Raw genomic sequence first — 6,087 nt, 5'->3', positions numbered from 1 at the left:
ATGTTTTTAAATAAAAATAAAAATAAAAATAAAGAAGAAAGGAATGTCATATAATTAAAAAATACTAACATTTTACATGTGGATGGTAATGTGGCATAGTCACGTAGTTTTTTTTTTATCTAGGTGGTATGCTTGGTGGAATTTCGTTAAGGGGAGGGGTATTTTGAGCCTAATATTTAACAGGGGTATTTTTGAGCCATTTTAGATAGTTCAGGGGTATTTTTCATCCTTTTCCGAATTCCGTTAGAAGGAGGGGTATTTTTGAGTCAAATATTTAACGGAGGGGTATTTTTGAGCCAAAAATCTAACGAGGGGCATTGTTGAGCTATTTCAGATAGTTCAAGGGTATTTTTGAGCCTTTTTCGTTATTTTTATCAATCTTGTGATATTATTTCAGAGAAAATTATATCGCCTCGTCAACTTGGCTGAAAAAACTAAATACATTTATCAATTTGAACAATAAATGTACTTCTTATTTATTTTATTTAAAATATAGCTACCTATTTTAAGCTCTAATTTAACATCCTTTTGTTGTGAATGAATGACATTAAGCATCCATTTAGCTAATGGATGACATAAGTGTCCATTTAGCTTCTCTTTTCTTAAGTGGGTAATTTTCCCCAACTCTTGAATATTAAATTTATGTAAAGTTCATAATTTGGGCTATAAATAGCCTATGGTTTGTAAAGAAAAAAACATAGAGAACAAATTTACACTCTCCAAATTTATATCATCTTTTAGCATATCAGCTTTAGTTTTGTTCAAGTTTACTTTTGATTAAATTCATAACACGTTATCAGCACGAGACTCTGTCAAATAAGGTCAGATTATATATCTAAAAATAATCTCAAGATAAGTATTGAATCTAATATAGTCAAATTCAATTTACACCAAATATATAACTGTTACGAACTCTTAGATTTTGGTGATATTTTTAGTATTGTTACTAATCCCTCTGTAACATTGAGGAGAAAGTAGGTATGTTTAAAGGACCTTAAAAATAATTATTTTCTATAACTAGTATTACGTCCTTATATGCTAATGTTGAATTGAAGAATCACAACTGAAGCACTAATATATATGTTTGATATCGTATCCTAAGAATGTGGTAAAGAATCCTATATTAATTTTATTTATATATAAATTGCATATATTGCTAATTTGATCTAAAATTTTCTCGGTGTGATTTTATTTTATATCGTATTATATCTATTATCATTATATAAATATCATAAAGATAAAATTTGTTTATGCCTAAAATAATCACAAAGTGATAATATTGTTATGGGCTCAAAATTGAATTTTATTTATGTTATTGGTTGAAGAAAGACGATTGATTCAAATCCTATAATATCAAAAGGATAAGATATCGGGTTAGAGTTCTGATGCACCATGATTGATAAGATATTGGGTTCAAGTCCCATAGATTTATGCCTAAAACGTCTTTATATGATAAGATATTGAGGTTGAATCTCAATACACCATATTGATGATATTGTGATGGCTAAGGCAAAATAATGGGTGTTTGGTGAAAAGTCATGAAATATACCCCATTGATATGCTCTATTCCATGAAGAGAATATGATAGCAATACATGATAAGTCTGAAATATGACAACTTACTTCATTCTTGAAGTGTATGTAATAGCAGTGCATAATATGTCTAAAAGAAGACAAGTGATTGAATGCACGGATATAAGGGTGGAGTATGATAATAATCATCAAAAGTGATAATGTTTTCACACGCTTATCATGATTATAAGATATGTTAGAGAAAATTTCTCTACAACTATATGTATGCCTCGATTTGCTCCTGAATTAGCAATATCTTAAAAGAGGCTATAAGCTATCATAATTTAATAGGCTTAAGGAACAATTATATTTTATTCATGGGCCGGGGAATGAAAAACTTATTAATTCAAACGTGAACTTGATTGTGATGGTATCATAACTCACCCCCGAAAGAGGCTGAATATTTGGGAAGAGTTATTTTGAAATCTACTTCTAAAGTAGTAAATCTAAAATTTATTTGCCTAATAGTAAATCTAAAATTTACTAAAGTAAAAGACACATGTCATGGTAAACTTGGAGTTTACTAGTACAAATAAGTTCATAAATCGACATGAACAAGTATGACATTTTAGAGATGTGCATATTAAGTATTAAACATTGATTGAAGAACTAATCACCTTAGTAGAGAATAAATTATAAAGAAAGTTATTATTATTTATTTTTTTTGCAATTATGTTTTTCTGTTTTATTAAAGTACTGTGTGTTTCTAATTTCTATATTTCTTATGTTAGTTTTTCAAATTTCTCATAGTATGTTTTTTTTTTTTTTAAGAATATGGAAATTTCCTAATCATCAATTGGATCCAAAATAAGTTACGATGATATATGTCTTATAGCTAGTGCTACCACACATACTATTCTAAAAGATAAGAAATATTTCTCTTATTTGGTGATGAAAGAAGCCAATGTTAATACTATATGTGGTAGTGCAAGATTAATTGAAGGTTTCGAAAAAGCTAACTTATTACTTCCTGGAGGAACAAATTTGATGATTGATGAGCATTATATTGTAGTAAATCTCAAAAAAACTTATTAAGTTTCAAAGACATTCGCCAAAATGGCTATCATATTGAGACTACCAAAGATAGAAAAATTGAATATCTTTATATTACTATAATAATGTCGGGTAATAAATATATATTTAAAAAATTACCTTCTCTTTCTTCTAGCTTATACTACACAAGTATTAGCACCGTTGAAACACATGCTATAGTAAATCAGAAGTTAACTGATTCAAATAGTTTTATTATATGGCGTGACCGGTTGGGCCATCCCGGTTCTAATATGATGCGCAAAATAATTGAGAATTCATATGGACACTCATTGAAGAACCAGAAGATTCTTCAATTTAAAGAATTCTCTTGTGCTGCATGTTTTCAAGGCAAATTAATTACTAGGCCATCAATAATGAAAGTGGGAATTGAATCTCCTGCATTTTTCGAACATATACAGGGTGATATATGTGGGCCCATTCACCCTCCATGTGGATCATTTAAGTATTATATGATTTTAATAGATGCATCTTCAAGATGGTCACATGTGTGTTTATTATCAACTTGTAATTTGGCATTTGCAAGATTACTTGCTCAAATAATAAAGTTAAGAGCACAGTTTCCAGATTATACAATAAAGACAATTCGTCTTGATAATGCGGTTGAATTTACATTCTAGGCTTTTAATGATTATTGGGTATCAACTGGAATAACAATTGAACATCCGATTGCACACGTTCATACTCAAAATGGTCTAGCAGAATCATTGATTAAACGCCTCTAATTAATCTCTAGACCAATGTTTATGAGAACAAAACTTTCCATTTCAATATGGGGTCATGCTATTTTGTATGCAGCAGCTCTTATGCGGATAAGGCCCACAAGTTATCATGAAGTCTCTCCATTACAATTGACTCTTGGTCAAGAGACAAATATTTTCCAAGAGTTTTTGAATGTGCGGTATATGTTCCAATTGCTCCACCACAATGCACAAAAATGGGTCCTCAAAGAAGGTTGGGAATATATGTTGGGTATGAATCTCCTTCTATTATAAAATATTTGAAACCTATGACTGAAGATTTATTTACGGCAAGATTTGCTGATTGTCATTTTGATGAAACGATATATCCAACATTAGGGGGAGAAAATAAGCAGTTGGAAAAGAAAATAGACTGGAATGCATTATCATTATCTCACTTAGATCCCCAGACAAATAAATGTGAACTAGAAGTTCAAAAGATAATTCATTTGTAAAATATTGCAAATCAACTGCCAGATACATTCACTGACCTATCAAGAGTTACAAAATCTCACATTCCAGCTACTAATGCTCCCATTCAAGTTAATGTCCCAGTAGGACAATTGACTACTGCAAATGAGTCTAAACCACACTTTAAACGTGGTACACCAATCAGTTCCAAAGATAAAAATTCTCGAAAAAAAAGAGGAGCAAATGATCAAAATAATCATAATATGGAGGAAGCTACTCAAGGAAAGCAACAATACATAACAATTGATAAAACCTCAGAAGAGGTTCAGATACCTGAAAATAATGAAAATAGAGAGATCTCAGTCAGTTATGTCTCATCAAGAAAAATATGAAATCAAAATGATATAATTGTCGACAATGTGTTTGCTTATAATGTTGCAAATGAAATAATGCAACAAGATGAGAATCTTGAACTAAAATCTATCGAAGAATGTAGACAGAGAAATGACTGGCCAAAATAGAAAGATGCAATCAAGATTGAATTGGCTTCGCTTGAAAAATGCAAAGTTTTTGGACCTATAGTCCAAACACCTGAAGGTATAAAGCCAGTGGGGTACAAATGGATTTTTGTGCGAAAAAAATGAGAAAAATGAAGTCGTAAGATATAAAGCACGACTTGTGACACAAGAATTTTTGCAAAGACCTAGCATTGATTATATGGAGACATATTCTCCGGTGGTGGATGCAATCACCTTCAGGTATCTTATTAATTTGGCAGTCAGTGAAAAACTTGATATGCATCTGATGGACGTCATCACAACCTATTTATATGGCTCATTAGATAGTGAAATTTCTATGAAAATTCCTGAAGGATTCAAAATGCCTGATGCATATAAAAATTCTCGAGAAAATTATTTAATCAAGCTTCAGAAATCCTTATATGGATTAAAATAATCAGGACACATGTGGTATAATCGCCTTAGCGGATACCTATTAAAAAAGGGTATAAAAATGACCCAATCTGTCCTTGTGTCTTTATTAAAAGGTCAGAATCTGAAGTTGTCATAATAGCTGTATATGTTGATGATTTGAATATTATTGAAACTCCTGAAGAGCTTTCAAAGACAGTAGCATGTTTGAAAAAGAAATTTGAAATGAAAGACCTTGGAAAGATAAAATTGTCTTTGTCTACAAATTAAACATTTTACAAATGGAATATTTGTCCATCAATTCACATATACTGAAAATATTTTAAAGAGATTTTATATGGATAAAGAACATTCATTGAGTACCTCAATAGTTGTGAGATCACTTGATATTAATAAAGATCCATTTCGACCTCATGAAAATAATGAAGAACTTGTTAGTGCTGAGGTATCATATCTTAGTGCAATTGGGGCATTAATGTATCTTGCTAGTAATTCACGACCAGATATATCTTTTGCTGTAAATTTACTAGCAAGATTTAGGTCTTCCCCAACACGAAGACATTGGAATGGTATTAAGCATATATTTAGAGACCTCTGAGGAACTATTGATATGAGACTATTTTATTCAAATGAATCGGATTCATAATTAATTGGCTATGCAGATACATGATATTTATTTGATCCACATAAAGGTCGATCTCAAACAGGTTATTTGTTTACATATGGAGATACAGCTATATCATGGCATTCAACAAAACAAACCATGATTGCTACATCTTCAAATCATGCAGAGATAATAGTCATTCATGAAGCAAATCGAGAATGTGTCTGGTTGAGGTCAGTAACTCAACACATTCAGGAAAAATATGTGGCCTTACTTTGAAGAAGAATATTCCAACAATATTGTATAAAGACAACGCCGCATACATAGCTCAATTAAGAGGAGGATACATCAAAGGAGATAGGACAAAACATATTTCACCAAAATTATTCTTTACTCATGATCTTCAAAAGAGGGGTGAAATAGATGTTCAACAAGTTCGTTCAAGCAATAATCTAGCTGATATGTTCACTAAAGCATTGCCAACATCAACCTTTGAGAAGTTGAGATACAAGATTGGGATGAGACGTCTCCTAGCTATTAAGTGATGTTTTTATCAGGGAGAGTACATACACGATGCACTCTTTTTTCCTTAACTAAGATTTTTATCCCACTGGGTTTTTCCTGGTAAGGTTTTTAATGAGGCAGCACTCAAATGCGTATTCAGTAAATTTTTCTGTACATGGTCATCTAAGGGGGAGTGTTGTGAATGGATGACATTAAGCATCCATTTAGATAATGGATGACATAAGTGTCCATTTAGCATCTCTTAAGCCTGTCAAACG

The sequence above is a fragment of the Capsicum annuum genome, chromosome 4, assembly GCF_002878395.1.
Source record: "Capsicum annuum cultivar UCD-10X-F1 chromosome 4, UCD10Xv1.1, whole genome shotgun sequence".
In the NCBI taxonomy this organism is placed as follows: Eukaryota; Viridiplantae; Streptophyta; class Magnoliopsida; order Solanales; family Solanaceae; genus Capsicum; species Capsicum annuum.
Note: the sequence above shows the minus strand (reverse complement) of the source record.